Source organism: Sceloporus undulatus, chromosome 6 (assembly GCF_019175285.1).
Source record: "Sceloporus undulatus isolate JIND9_A2432 ecotype Alabama chromosome 6, SceUnd_v1.1, whole genome shotgun sequence".
Lineage (NCBI taxonomy): Eukaryota > Metazoa > Chordata > Lepidosauria > Squamata > Phrynosomatidae > Sceloporus > Sceloporus undulatus.
In genome coordinates, this window is record NC_056527.1 from 57,026,090 (window position 1) to 57,042,517 (window position 16,428).

The 16,428-nt window shown below is 38.2% G+C and overlaps 1 protein-coding gene across 1 annotated transcript in view; it reads left to right on the forward strand.

Moving 5' to 3' along the window:
• Window positions 1-10,113: 10,113 nt before the first annotated feature.
• TRAK1 (trafficking kinesin protein 1) overlaps window positions 10,114-16,428 on the forward strand; it is a 92,067-nt gene continuing 85,752 nt past the window's right edge. The window contains exon 1 of the mRNA XM_042472604.1: window positions 10,114-10,372. The gene's annotated coding sequence lies outside the window, so the exon portion shown is untranslated. The remainder of the gene's footprint in view (window positions 10,373-16,428) is intronic.

Genomic DNA, 16,428 nt, shown 5'->3' on the forward strand with positions numbered 1-16,428 from the left:
ACACCAGCCCACACCATTGTTATCACAGCAGTATTACAATAAGGGAAAATATAAAGGGAAGCAATCTGGCTGCTCGGTATGATGGCTTTTTCTTTTCTTTGTACCCAAAGTCCAGAATACCACCACTTTTATTTGAAGACAGGCTAGACAGATTCTATCCTGCCTAGATATACGAAGGCCCAGAATCCCTCCCCCAAATTATGTTTTAAAAAAATATGGGTCCCCCCCCCAAAAAAAGCTTTTTTCCTCTGTAAAACACTGGGGAAAAATTAAAATTGAAAAAACAACAACAACTATATTTGAAAAAAACAAATTATAGAATTTTTTTGGAAGAATGAATAAAAGGTGTGCAGAACTTTACTTCTTCCAAAATTATTTTTATGCAAGACTATGTATAATATCAGATCATTGCAATTCTTCGTTTTCATATTAATTTGTCAGGCCTGAGCCTCATGAGCAAACTCAAAACGTTATGTTTGTCTCTGGCCAACAAATGCAGTTTACCATCACATTCATGGACTCAAAGTGGGCAATTAAGTTTTGCAATCAACAGAGATTAAAAACAGGCTATGGAAGCATGTTGTCTTCATTGCTATAGATGACTGTGAGCCAAGGATAGTCAGGTTCTTTTAGGACTAATGTCAGCATCCACTACAGTAATGCCTCTCACATGTCTTTATATGCAAGCGTCCTTATAACCCCATAGTGGTCCAGCCAGCCATGATTTACTCCATTAGTCCATCTTGTCTGTAGCTGACTATACACATTTCCCCTGTGCCCATGCTGTAAGGGGCAGGATCTAGGAAGGAAACAAGACCAGTACCCAGCTTGATAGTGTGATAAATCTATTTTATATAGCTTTACTGCAGAACTGAATCAGTTTCTTGCCTTCCTTTCTTGAAGCTTGTGACTGGTCAGTTGACTAATTCATCTTACCACAGGTCCTCCAGTTGCTGCCTTCTTGGAGAGATCTATAGCTTTCTCTGTTATTCATCTGAGATTATCCTGCTGTGATACCAGTTTATTTAGAACACTGAGAAGATACCAGAATCTTTAGCTTTTGCTGTCTGTACTAACTCCATATTCTCTGGTACTTTCTTTGGTTCTTTCGGGGCTTACATTATGTGCCTTTGAACCACTAGTCACATGCAATATTCAACTATTGTCCTTGAGAACTGCATTCTTTGTAGATATTACCTCAGCTTGTTGAACAAACAAATTGTGCACTCTTTGAGTAAATCCTCCTTATTTGTAATTCCAGCAGGATAAAGTGGTTTTGGTACCAAATATTTCCTTCTTGCTGAAAGTGGTTTCTATCATTTTCATCATTTCATGACTTGGTACAGCCCACCAAGAAGCCTTCTGTGATTTACAGATCCTTTTTTTTTAACATATAAGGAAAGTGCTATCTTTTTAACCTCACTAAAGACTTTCACAATGATTGTTGAATTGTTATGCTGGTCATAAAAAAGGTTTCACCCTTTCTTCTTAAAGTCTAGCAAGGTGGGTGGCTTACAGATCTGATCTGTTTTGTCAAATAGCAACTGAGCTTCTCCTGCAGGGGATGAAGAGCTATTTGATGGTGGCTATGTTGGCATCTCACATTCTAAAAGTGGTCATCTGTAACCCCACTTGCCTCTTGTGTATTGCTTTCCCTTTCCAGATGTCTTCTGCTGTAGCTGACTTGGAAGTGAAGGAAAGAACAGAAAAGAGTGCATGAAGGGAAGGAGCAGGACTTAGTTCTAGAAGGCTCAAGGATGACTGGGCAGGTTCAGAAAGACCCCATTTACAGATGGTCACTCAAAGAGCCACAGTTAGGGGTAAACAACTGTTCTTAATGTCTGTTGTTAGTCTTTTCCACATTGTAGTTAATCAAATGTAGTTTGTGAAGGATACTGTGTGCAGAATTAAGCTTGAGAGCATATTGTACCATGTAGCAACGTTCAGATTTTCCACTGAACTGCATACTAAATTATAAATTGTTTCATGATATATGGCAAAATAAGAATAGGTTTTGAACAGCAGCAACATTCAACTGCAACATCAAACTACAGGTCTGAGGAAGCTGTGGTTTGATATTACATGTAAACAAAGAAACCATTGCTTGGGCCATCTTCTGCCCTTGCAACCACTTTTTGGGTGATGTCCAGGATTTCTTAGGGAAGGTGAGAAGAGGATAATTGCGCAAACAGTGGTTTTATTATATGCCTTGAATATGAAGTATAATTTGGAATTTAACAGATGAACCAAACCAAGTTGACTTCATATCTGGATTGTCCATAAGACAATTCTTATCTTTCAACATATGTAAAGAGACCAGAGATTTCTCCTCTTTTTTTTTACATAGGTGAGGAAACATAGATACATTTCTTTTTTTGAATGGAAGTGGTGACACCTTCCTTACTGTACAATTCCCTGCATAGAGAACATGAGAGCCTGTGTGATATGTAATTAGGTCTGGGTTGAAATGATTATAAAGGCGAGCCAAGATCTGACAGCTGGTGCTTTAAAAAAATATACAGCAAACGAGACACTCAGTCTGAAGGCACCATCCCTAAATTTGATCACTTGACCTTTTCAGGAGCCCATTACTGTAGGTTCACTTTCCATTATGTTTGAAGTATTCTAATAGTATTGATCATTACAATGTAATAGTGTTTAGTGATATGTATATAATAGAGCAGTGATGATGAACCTTTTAGAGGCCGAGTGCCCAAACTGCAACCCAAAACCCACTTATTTATTGCAAAGTGCCATGTCCCTCTGGCTTTCTAGTGACAAACTCTGGCAAACTCTGTGCTGGGACAATGGCACATGTGCCCACAGAGAGGGCTCTGAGTGCCACGTCTGGCACGTGTGCCATAGGTTCGCCATCACTGTAATAGAGTGTGAGTTCTTCATGTCATAAAAGCCTAAAACAGTTTTTTTTTGTCCAGGATATTACAATCATTTCAGAAATGGTTAACATATTAGAATGGTTAACGATAAATGAATTCACTTGATTAGTTATAGTCATACACAGTTCTAAGAAACAAACTCTACCAATATACTAAAAATTTTTGCACTCCAAGAACTGTAGTTGAAAGTAAATGTAATTGGTACTTTAGAAATAGTCTTAGCAATATGCCTCAGATGATGTTTTAATTTAGGAAATTTAGGGGGAGAAAACTTTCTGTATTTTGTATGCTGCCTACTTCTCTAATACAAAAACCTTTAATTTTCTGCCACAATTTTCTTTTCATATCTTAGATTGTGTGTGTGTGCGTGCGTTTATTCACCATCCCATTTAAGTAAGCTTTTATATGCTATGGCACTGTGCTTAGGGCCAACATCTTCCTGCTTTTAAATGAACAAGAAAGAGACTTTTTAGGCAGTGTAGAATTGGCTGCTAAGGCTCTTGGATTATGTATGACCCTCCTTTAATCTCAAGGCTCTCCTTCTAAATCTATTTTAAATTTAAATACTTTGGGTTCTGATGTCTTTAATAATCACACAGCAACTAATTAGTCTCGCCAGCATTATTCAAAGATTGAACTCTCCAGAAAGAGCCAACTACGGATAGTGCAGTTTGTGACCACGTTCTGCAATGGCTTGATGCCAACACACCCTTTTAGACTGGATTTAGCCTCAGATCACATCCTCCAGAAGCCCAGTAACATTTGATTCAATCTGGAACCATCCTCAATCTCCCTGGTTCCTCAAGGTGTATATTTATACCTTTCCCCGGCTTTCCCTTTTTGTTTCATCAGTTTATTCCTGGCCTGGATCTTCACAGCATCAAGAGAGCCTACAGAGGTTTGTGTATTTGGAGGGGTCTATGAAAACAATCAAGGGCTGGTCTGAATTCGACAAATTCTCAGAAGCAGGCAAGTTTCCGAACAGGGTTGTCACAGTGCCCCCAAAGTGTGGGTTGTGAACTGAGCCCCTCCTCATCAGCCTCATCATAACCATATTCCTCATAAGTCTGCAGGCCCTTTGATCCTATGCTGCAAGAAGTCTCTCTCTCTCTCTCTCCCTTTTTTATTTTAAAAAAACAATATGTTAAAATAGTGCTGAGAGCCACCACCATCAAAATATTGGTAGAAGGATGTGTGATGAATACTGCTGTGTGTGTGTGTGTCTGTGTCTGTGTGTTTGGAGGAATTTCAGAAAGGATAGGACAGTATTGCTCACTTGTCTGTATTACGTACACTGTACAGACAGAACATAGTGAAATCAATTCACTAAAAATAGTGCCAGATTCCTTAAAATGTGAGCTGTCAGTAGTAATTTCTGTTTTAATTTACAGTAGAAGAGTAGTTACTGGCATTACTCTTATTATTGGCCCTCTGTTAGGAAGCAATCGCCATCCCATACTGGATTTTGTTCCACTGATTATGGTTATAGTTCACACCTTATATTTTCTGCAGTGGTCAGGAGTAGTAATTTCTGGCCCACTGTAAATCAGTGTTGAGGTTTTTTTTAGTTGTCTTGAAGCTGCCCATGATTTTGTAATTTCAAGAAAGTGAAAAGGGAGGTAGCTGACAGTGGTCTATTTAATATAACATGAGCCTTGAACAAGGAGAATCTATTTATAGTACTGCCTAGCATTTGCTGCAAGGAGCTGAAGTGACTGGGGCAGAAGTATATTACGTCAAAAACTTTGAGAAATATTCTTCATCAGAAGGTCACGTGGAAGATTTTATCTTTAGGAAAGGAAATATATTAGAGTACTCAGAACTGATGCTGTGTTTTGATACTGTCTTTGCTCCTCTCACCCATTTATTTATATACCCACACTCAAAACATTCTTTTTTGTTGTCCATAGCAATAATGACATGAGAGTCAATATCAAACGAACAAAGGAGGTTCATGATTCTGTTGTACATACTCACCAAGATGAATATTCTGCTATCTTGCGCACACAGTGAGACTTAGGTTTCTTTCCAGCCATAGGATCGGAGAGGAGAGCAGAAGCTTATTAGTTTGATTTAAAGCTTTTAAGGTAGTGCAGATGCCTTGGCTGTACCAAACTCAAGCTTTGGGGTGGAGCAGGGGGCAGCATGTTTATTTATGGAATCAGTCCTTTGGATCCAATCCACTGTAAGGTTGGTGAGTATTAGTATCCCCATATTGCAGATGCAGGAACTGAGGCTGAGAGATTTCATAGCAGGCACAATATTTAAATTGCACAATTCTTGGGTCTTAGCTCAGCTGCACCAGCTTATGCTATATGGGTTGTTTTTAGGAATTTGTCGTCATATTTGCAGATTGGACAGTAGCTGTACAGTAGCTTTGTATCTGGTCATAGTTAAGAGGGGTCAACTGCTCTTGCTTGGCCAGCAGAAGGAAGGCAGCTCCATCATTTAAATCCGATCTATTGAAATACTGTCCTCTATGCAGAGATGAAGGGATTTGAAGAACAAAAAGTTGAGATGGGCTACTTTAAATTATACCTGAAAGAGAGTGCTGCTCATATGTCTAAAAATTCCCCAGCTTCAGAGCAGAATGGCACAAACTGAGGCTTAGTGGTTCACAGGAAAGGAAGATCTTACCAGGGTGGGGAAGGGAATAAAAGCTGGGGAGAAATTTTGTGCATAGTGCTAGGGAGTGGCACCATATTTGTTTCCATTAGCGAACGTTGTTTTTCCCCAGAAGTTCTCCAGGGACTGGTATTAGTTTGGTTGGGGACTGGCATCACCCTGTAGACTTGTACTTTGGAGGATCGCGGCTGTAAATCATTTGGAACAATCTTTGCTACGTATATAAAGCTTAATTATCCTGCTATTCATATGAAGCTAATTGTTATGGAACTGGCATATATTCAGAAAGTTCAGATGTGTGTTGAGTTTCAAAATGTTGTGGTGAAGGGAAATTAGGTCAGCTGAAATGTGATTGCCAACCATTGTTGTTGCAAGTGTCCTTAACGCTGTCCAAAATTAGCTTCTCCAAAATTAGAAGGTGGGGGAAAATTAGGTTTTCTAACTGTGGGCGGAAACATCTTGGTATATTACAGTTTTGAACTAATTTGAATTTTTTAATAGCATGGGTTAGCCTTTTCCTTTAGTGGTTGTAGCGTCAAACCATGTATAATTTTTGACCTGCACATTGACCTGCATTGGACTTTAACCAGTCATTCATTCACTAGAGAGGGAAACACTCAATTGATTGGAAGCCTGAACTGAAGAGACAAAGAGTTTGCCAGCATGCCATTGATTTCTACTTGGGAGGAAAGAAGGGTCAGGATTGATTCTGCTCCATTCTATCAATACTCTATCTGGTGTCTAAGAGTTCTCCATTTAATTAGTGTCTTTAAAAGGCATAATTTTAACGTTATGGTTGTTGTTGGGAGTATTGCGTAAATACTGTTCTTTGAAACAATAGTTCTTTAAAATATCTCCAGTTCAGAATCCTGTTATGCTGCTTCTGGATCAGGTGTGTTCAAATAGATGCATATTGTGAATGAACTCTGTTACATGAGAAAAACGTTATGAGGTGTCATTGTTCATCTTTGAAATCAGAATATCAGGTTTCATATGAAAATAAATCCCATCTCAAACATAAATGAATTGACTGTAAACATTGAGGGAAACCTCTAAAACATTTTGCTTTTTATACTGTAATACATATATAATGATCTCTCTGTAAGAAAGCACTGCCTTCATAAATTGTATTTTTATTTTTATGAAAGGAAAGGCCATCTAATCATTATGCTTAAAAGGACCCATATGACAGTTGTCATCATTCTGTTCTCTAAGTGATGGTTATTTGGCAGTTTTAAACTGAAATAAATAAATACACTCAAAAGCACTTACAACATCACTGATGTTGACTAATACAACTATATTTCCTCCTTCTTTCCTGTAACTAGTGTTTCTGTTTACACTTTACCATTCATCTAGTTAATTTCCTTTAAAGTTGACTTTTGTTGTGTATATGCAACAATTATGTATGCATGTTTCTCTTCATTCTCTTTGGTTCTGTTGTGTCTAGATTCTGTCACTGCCTCCTCATCTGATTTGTGTCCTTTTGTTTTTGGATGCATTTGACTGACTGACACAGGAGTAACACAATTCTGGACACCAAACTTATTTTGTTTACAAAGAAAACTCAAAATCCTATTAGATTTCCTAAAATATATCCATCAAATTACAGTCACTCATCTAAAGTTTTGTTTCAGGTACAGTCTTCTTAGTTTAGCACCACTGGACGTATAAATCAGAAACTGATCTTGCAAGCAATCTCTGATTGCCATTTGAAGAAAACATGTTTGCATTTAATTATGGCTATATTAGCCCTGCAGATGGTGATAAAGGAATAGTCTAGGTACTAATTTTTGTTATCCTGACTGGTTGTTAAAACCTTCTTAGACAAGCTGTTATCTTCTTTCACAACTGACAATAGCTATTTTGAAGGTTACAGGAGTAAATACATGCAAATACTGCAGATGCTGTTCCTTTTGCATCTCGGCATGTGAACGATTTCATACATTGAAATGCTTCTGAGTGCTCTGCTAGCTAGCTAGCTAGACATGAAACCTCCACTGCACCTGTATTCTATGAGCAGTATTAGAATGGCCATGTATACAACCAACAACTTTGGAAACAGCATTGACCAAAAAAGGTCACCTATATGAATTTTAAAAATAACTTTCTACACTGTTTTTTATGGAAACTTATCATTTGTCACATACAAAAGGTAATATGATGAACTGAATAGCTGCCATCTTTTAAATTATCTGTGTACGTGCATAATTCATCTTTCTCTGCAAACATATCAGAGGTTGGGAAGGGTCATACTATGCTTGGGGTTCTTTACTCTTCTGACTGGATCTCATTGCTCTTTCTCATCTATGGGGTAAAATGCCCATACTCTGTCTTCCATTTTTGCGCTTTACCAGATCTCACCCATGTATGCACATAAAAAACCTGAACCTCACCTCTCTCCAATGACCACAATGTTTGTTAGGCTTTAAAATGCGTGAGTATGGAGATATTTAAAAAAATGAAGAGCATGCCGAGCACTTGTAAATAACCAAATAAGAATTTAGCAACTAACCATATAGACCCGTGAATATGGCCAGAACAGGAAATAAACCTAAAAAGAGATATGAAATCTAAGAATATAATGTGTTTAAACCATGGCTTCCTGCTATTCAAATGTACAGTTAGGGAGAAAAATCTAAAATGAAGAAGACAAAGAGCTTGATTTTTTTAAAATGGTCTCCCTCTCCCCCATTCATGAGATGCTGTTGGGAAAGCTGACATTTTAAACACAGGACTTGCATTTTAGATCACTGATGCCTTGTTTCTTGATAGGGATTCTGCTAAATAGAGAGCATAATGGACCCTTTAACCATTCAGTTTGAATTTTAACTGCACGACTTCAAATTTTATATGCTAGTGTGGGATGAGAGCTACACTTTATGTGTATGAGTTAAGTCGAACAAGTGATTTGTGTTGGATGCTAATGTTTCAATAGAGATTTATAAGAGCAGTAGTAAACTATTTTATAGCGCCATTACTGTGCATAGTGCTTCACAGAATAATAGACATAAAGGATTACATACAACCCCCAAGGCAAACAACTGTGACATAAATATGCAGAATTTTTACAGTTTAGAAAAGTTTATTTTTTGGATTGGCGCTTCTCATAATCTGATGGGATTGGATCCTGGCTGATTAATGCCATGGTTGGCTTTGATGAGAACTTTCCACTGATTATGCAAGGCAAAATGAAACTCCACATGTGACATGTCCAGATCCATTTTTTTTACTGGTTGCATATACTCATACATGAGATAACAAAAAGTTTTTCAGAAAGAGAGGGAGGGTTTTATCTCTTTAAAAGTGTCTTATCTCATACTGAGAACATGCACGTCTCTTTGGCACAAACCATCTGGGATTACTGTGGTCTGAAGTATATTTGGATTGTGGTTATTGAAAAGATGGAAATAGTATTTTCAATACTCAAAATTGGAGTAATTTAGTCATAATAGCAGTTGAATTAAGTGTTTCAAAGGATATGATATCACAGAGAGAGAGAGAGAGAATTAATTTTTTTGTAAAATATTGCCCCAAAATAGAAATCTACATGTTTCTGAGATGTTGAATGAGATTCCAGATTTCTTTTTACCCTCATTAAGTAAGCATCTTCTCAGTCCATCCAGTTGCATATTGAGTGCCTTATCAAACAGAATTGGGGAAACAAATGGGACTTTCCAGTGACCACTAGAGTTGCTTGAAATATTTCTTGGGGAACCGGTACATCCTTAGGATGGACATTGGTGTAATGATTATGTTTTGAAACAGAATGAGTGCTTTGGTTCTGATGAAAATTTCCATGTTTTAAAGCTAATTTACATTGGTGGCAATTCTGACTTTGGCCCAAAACACATGGGCAAAATGATGTGGCTTCAGGCTGCATTAGGGGAGTGCTGTTTACATGACACATGTCCCAAACATGGCTTGAAGCTGCGTGGAGGCTGTGTCATTTGTCAAGAATGAACAGATAGAATTGGCTCCTTCCAGCGACCCAGTTCAGGACTATGGCGGCAGCCCGTATTAGGACTGGGCACATATGGTTGCTGTGGTCCCAGTGCAGATGGTGCCGACATGGTCTCTCACCACTCTGTTTGACCCATCTGTTTCAGATCTTCTTGTGATTTTTACAATTTAGAAAAATAATATATGTCGCTCATGAATCCTGGTGAGTTACATGACACTGGTTGTGGCAGCTGCTGCAGTTGAAATTACCATTGTTGTAGCAAATCATAAACCTCTCTCTTGTAATGTTCACAGTTATTAGGCTTCTTGGCTTGCTTGTGTGATTATCTTTTAAACTGGAAACTAATGACTTCCATGATCCCTGGCTTTATTCCCAGCCATGATCTTTCTAACTTTGTTTGCAAATACAAATGTTAAACTACATCTAAGAATAAATAGTGACCAGTATATACTCACAGCTTACTAGCTCTTTTACAAAATGTATCTTGGGATTTGCTGGCCAAGAACAAATTACTTAAGAAACCTATTTTGATTAACTCTGTTGAGATTGCCTAGATTAAATCATGTGTGTCTGTTTTCCTCCCTCCAGATCTCAAGTAAGCCAACAACAACAAAGAGAGAAGGCTGAATTGTCTATCTCAGCCAGATTCCAGTCTCCATCACTGGCCCCCCTGATGGCAGTTGGCACTTCCCTCTGAAACCTGCCAAGCTGGACGCCACAGCTTTGAACGACTGCACTTTGGCTGCCACTGTGTCCTCTCCTGAGATAATCAACCATGCAGTCCTAGCCTGTAATGCAGGCATTCATGAAGAGCACTATGTAAGTGAAGCTGTGGAAAATGATGTGTCAAACTACAGGGAGTACAGAGATGCCGGCACCATTACTGGTAGGAACCAATTTTGACCTTTCTTTTTCCCACTAATTCTTTCTTTGGTGATGATGATTTCCCCCTCCCTGGAAGTTAACTGGAAATACTGCATAATACTTGCTGAGCTGTGTTAGGAGAAGCTCATTTACTTGCACTTCAGAGTTCAGAGCTGCCATTATATCACCAGATTCCATCCTTATGGAAGAATTAATGGACAAAGATACCTTCCCAGCAGGATCACCTGTCAAGGCAGCAGGAAACTCCCCAAGAGCCATCAGGAATCCATCCAGATCCCTAAGCATCTTGGGAAGGACCATTTTAATGACTTCTTTACCCACTGCTGTGGGCCTGAGTTCCGGTAAATCCCACCAGATAATAATTGGTCCATGACAACAGAACTATAGATATTTTCTACACATGCAGATCACATTCACCCCCTCCACTGCAGAAAACAAGGTCCAGAGTGTGCTCAGCAGATATCAACGTTCTGGATTTTAAATGAAGAGTACAGAACCAAGAAATCACTACAAACAGCCCCCCAAAAGAATAGAACAAGTGGATGTCAAAAACAACAATTAGACAAAAGTCTTATGTTGTGATGACTCCTGCTTCTTGTTCAGACCAATCTGGAAGAGCCCTTTATGTAATAACTTTTATGTTATATTTAAATTGTATCAGTTGGCCCTCTTTTTTGAGTGAAAACAGGAGGGATTTCACTAGAGCTGGAAGTGGACTTCCAAACACTTCTGGTTTCATTGTGGCTTGTGGTGGGTCCTGGAAGGGTAGTAATTGGCCTCTAAACACTCTGAAGTTGCTTACCCCACACACAGTGTTATTTCCTTGTGATTAGATTGTGTACAGAATGTAAGGTTACATAAGGACTCCCTGAGGACTTCCCTATTGTCTGGCACATGAACATGCATATTTGTTCATCTGTTTATCCTTTGGCTTTTAACGTGGTTTCATCATTATTGAAATACCATCATTTTTGTGCTTATCCTTTCTGCTGCAAAGAGTAAAATAGGAATAACAAATTAACTGAACTTCAGACTAGAAGCATTTTTTTCCCTATGAGGCATAGCCTGCATTATAGTTAGAGCCGGAGTTATTATTTCCCCTCCCCTTTTAAATATTGGTTAACCAGTGATGGGACAACAGGTATATTCCCAGGAAACTGCAAGTGAATATTCTTTATGGGTCCTAAGTGAGTCATATGGGGATTCATTGGAAACACAGAGATTTGGGACTATGTGCATTCTAAACATCCTTGTAATTATATTATTCCTTTAAAAAAATCTCAGGTAAGTGAAGGGCCTCACACAAACAGGAAGGAACTGAATTTATTCTCTTAAACAAATTACATCCGCTCTGGGCATGTTGTAGCAAAACTATGCTTATGACTTCTCGTTTCAAGTATTCCCCTGAGGTCAAGAAGACTTTAACTGAATATCCTCTTTCTGTTTGCATGCCTTGAATCCTTGAACTACGGTTTCTGCATATAGCTCAGTTTCATTACTGTTGGGAATGGGAGAAACAGATTATGTTGGACCGGCTGTTGTGAGGTTCAGCAGAAAAGGTGCTGTTAAAAAGGCAAAATTGGGCCATTTTCTCCATCTTGCAATTGTCTTTATTTTCTTCTAAATCTTTGGCCACATCATTGATTCTTTTGCAATTTTTTTTTTACAAATGGCAATCTTTTGTGCCCATCACAAAAATCCTTGGATGTATGCTTTGGGTTTAGTTATTGCTAGATTTCCCTTTGTCTCTTTTGTTATGCCCTTTCCAGCTCTTTCCAGATGCTTCTGTAAAACGCACCTTTTCCCTCAAAAACTATTACCACCTCTTGCTCCCTGGACTCTTCAAATCAGTATCATACTTACCATTCTAAAGCTCTCTACCTCTTTCCACTTGTCAAAGGTAGTTGTAAACAGCCAGTGTTATCTGTTGATGGACCTTTGCCCATGAAGACTAAAGCACATATCTATCTCTGTTATGGCTACCATTGTGCTCAGATCAGGTTTCTCCTCTTTTTATTAGGTCACTCACATTCTTCAAGTAAAGTTTTCCTGAACCCACTAGAGAAGTTCTTCTGAGTATGACCCTTCCTTAACCTAGAGCCTCCCATTCAGCACAGTGTATTAATGTATGGTAGGCCCTTGGTATCTGCTGGGTTTTTGGTTCCAGGAACCAAATCTGTGGATGCTGAATCATTGAGGTTTTGGTTCCAGGAATCCCCATGGATACCAAAATCTATGGATTCTCAAGTCCCATTATATACAGTGGCATAGTAAAATTGTGACCCTTATATAAAATAGCAAAATCAAGGTTGCTTTGACTGTACATCTTTTTGGAATATTTTCAAACTATAGTTGGTTGAATCTGTAGATAAATAATCCATGGATATGGAGGGCTGCCTATAGAAAATAGTAACAATTATTCAGTTACTAAATGGTATCAGGTAAAACCAAAAAACAGAAACAAGAGAAAAGTTGAAGGCACGGTATGTTTCCTATCAGATGCTACCACTCTTGCTAACTATCACCCTTGAGCTCTAGAAGAGCACTCATTTCTTTTTTGGCATAGAGACTCTTGGCTCCACAAAAATGTTAGCTTTTATTTTCTTCACTAGTCATAACAACCACATGATATGAATGCTTTTAGAAATATGAAATTATTTGTATCTAAACATGTACTGTACACAATTAAAATTATGTTTGAGGAATCTCCACCACAGTTGCTATGTTTTCTTTAAGATAATGTTTAGACCTACTTCTCCTTTTTAAATTTAATCTTCGCTGACTAACTAGTATTTAGCAATAACCTCCTAATTTTACCAAGTTTAGCCCTTGCACATGCAATTTGGATCTAGATCTAAGAAATAAATATGATACAGATTTTGTGCTTAGCATTTCAGTTAACCTTTTCACTTAAAGATAACTTGAGAGAAGGATGTATTTAAATTCTTGAATTTACAAGCACTTTTAAAATTGACAGTGGCACTCTTTGCAGAATGTCTCTTTCTAATAGAACGTACATATACACATAGTTTTCTGGTGGTGCCTAAAATATGAGATATTTGTTGCAACAAGCTTTCAAGAATGACTATTTTGTGTATCACTTATAATTTTCTACTTTGAATCTTGGAATCTTACAGCCACTTTTTTTTTAGTAATGTGAGAGATTCACAATCATTTTCTCTTTTGAGGATATGGAAATTACACAGTCAGAATGGGTACGGTCCATCATAGCCCTCATTTTTATGGATGCTCCTATTTTCAAATCATATCTGGCCCCCATTCTATGCCCAAACATACAGAAGGAGTCAATTTCTGCCCCTACTTGTTTTACTTTCTTTTTTTTAGAAGAAAAAATGTAATTAAGTAGGCATATCCAGGATCTTAGTTTATATATTCTTTGAAATATGTAGCTGAGCTGAGGAATGACTATGAAGTTTTATGTTACTAGCTGATGAAGTTTTTTTCATTGCTTTTGGAAACATCTGTTATGTAATTGCTGTTGTGAAGACCCAAAATGTTCTTTTCTCCCATCAAATTGGAGTGGATGGATATATTACAAAGCATTTGGCTAGTGAGATGTAGCTAAAAGCTATTTTATGGCTGTGACAGAGCTAGGAATCATACAGCCTTCCAGAGGATGGTTGACTGCAACCTCTGGCCTTTCTCACCATCGGCTGTGCTAGCTAGGGCTGTTGGAACTTGCAGTCCAAAAACATCAGGAATATCACAAGATTCCCTTGCCTGCCACACATTTCTAAATGGAGATTAATTGATTACTTTTGATAGAAGCATGATTAAATGAAGCAGCTGTTTCACCCAACAAGTGAAAGCAGAGGATTCTCATGTCAGTAGAGCACTGCTAGGATAGAACAATATGGAAAGGGATCTTTGAGATTAAGTAAGAGAAAGAAGTTGGCATCATAAGCCTTTGTAGACTTAAGGCTATGAAAGCATATGCTGCCAACTTTCTCACATTTAGCATCAAAGGTCGTAGAAGATATAATGATCCAGACTATATTTTTTTGTTATTAACGGCTGTCAAGGCAACTTTGACTTAATAGAGACCCTATGAATGAGGCCTCCAAGTCAACCCTGTCATCAACAACCCTGCTCAAGTCTTGCAGACTCCGGTGACTTTCTTGACTGAGTCTATCCATTACTGTACTGTTTATGTGTTCCCTTTTTTGTTGCAATTTTTTTTTGTTTCTAGTGGAAAGCTAAACCTCCAGTTTTTATTCCTATATGATCAAGTGGTTGCTAGATGTGAAAGTATAGCACCATCTAGTGGTGTATGATGCTTAATAAAAGTTGTGCACTTTCAAATCTTCCAACTTATGGCTACCCTAAGTTTTCTCGAAAAGGGCTTTCTTGGCAGGGTTTGTTCAGAGGGGTTTGCCTTTGCCTTCCTCTGAGACTGACTTGCCCAAGGTCATCCAATGGGTTCCCATGGCTGAGCAGAGATGTGAGTAATGATAATAAGTAAATATCATTACTTATTAACAAAGTTTTTCTTTAAAAAATTGCTCCCTCCATCCCAGCATCTAATTTGGTGTGCAGTTCAGTTTGATGTCCTTGAACCGGAAGGGCAGCCCTATTAACTTTAACAGAAACATAAAAGAGTGTTGCCACACCTTTAAAGACCAACATAGTTACTGTTGCATCTATTTTCTCTTTCGGTCTAGGAATGCTATGCCACAGTAAAATCAATTCATCATTAAATTGCCATGGGACTTTTCTTCAACCTTGAGAGTTCCCTGTGAAGTTCTAAGATTTAATCTTTTGTACAGCTCCAGTTTTATTATTTTGCCATTCATTTTCGGGGTTAAGTTAAAGCTGTAACACAACAATAGATTAATTGTTAACATTTTGGTCTTTTTCTTTTACTAATAATACTTTTGGTTTTTCAGCATTCTTGCCATCCCTCTGAGCAGTGTATGACATAGAAATCCTGTAGAATAACAAAAGCCTTTCATCTTAATAGTGTTACAATTTGTTTTTCCAGGAGATAGTAAATCTGTGTAAAGCCATGCTCTTTCAGAAGAGTCAGGTCCAAAACACACTGCAGAAATAATCCAGTTTGAGACTGCTTTAACTGCCCTGGCTCAGTGTCAGGAATCTTGGGAACTGCAGTTTATTGTGGCCCCAGAGCTTTCTGACAGAGAAAACTACAGTTCCCAGAATTCCCTAGCATTGATCTAGGGCAATTAATCTGGTCTCAAACTAGATTATTTCTGCAGTGTGTTTAGGACCTTAGATTTCCCTTTTCCTGCTGATTATTTTGTGTTTTCCTTTTAACTGAGATAAAGAATAAATATTGGTGGGGAAAAAGGCTTATTTATTAGTAGTTATGCTTAGATGTTAAGTATGACTATTTAAATAAAAGTTTATTGTATAAAGGATAGCACACATTCCATATTCTAGGGTTTTTACAAATTCATTTCTAATGATCTTCCAACTGAGATAAAAACAGCAGGTTTTATATGTAATGGAGCCAGCCTAAGAATTAATTCAGATATGATACAGTTTCTCTGCACAGTTATTCAGCCTCAGGTCAGTCATAGTTCTTCATACACATCAGTGTGATGATGATTCAGTAATATGACCACTCTCTTCAATTTTTTCCCAAGAAGGCAGTGGTGGATTTTTCCTTTTCTTTGAGGACTGTAGGCCCCTTTTGTTGATTCAGAGATTCCTAGAATTGTATTGGAAGATCCCATCCTAGTTTCATCTTATTTAGAGTCAAAATCTCTGCTCTGTCCTGTTTCAAGTTCTTTTAATAAGTATTCCTTTGCCCAAAACACATGGACAAAAAGTGCCGGCTTTGGGCAGCATTGGTGGCCTGGCATTTAGACAATGTGCCCTCTGAATGAAGCCGGAAGATGTGCCAATGCTACTCCAAACAAGACGAACCGGGCCAAAAGGGAATGGATATAATGTGCTCTTTCCTGCAGCCCAGTTCAGGACCACTGCAGCAGCCTGGATTAGGACTGGGCCCATGTGATCACAGCAATCTTGGCACAATTGGAGCCATCACGGTCCTGTCACAATCCTGGCATG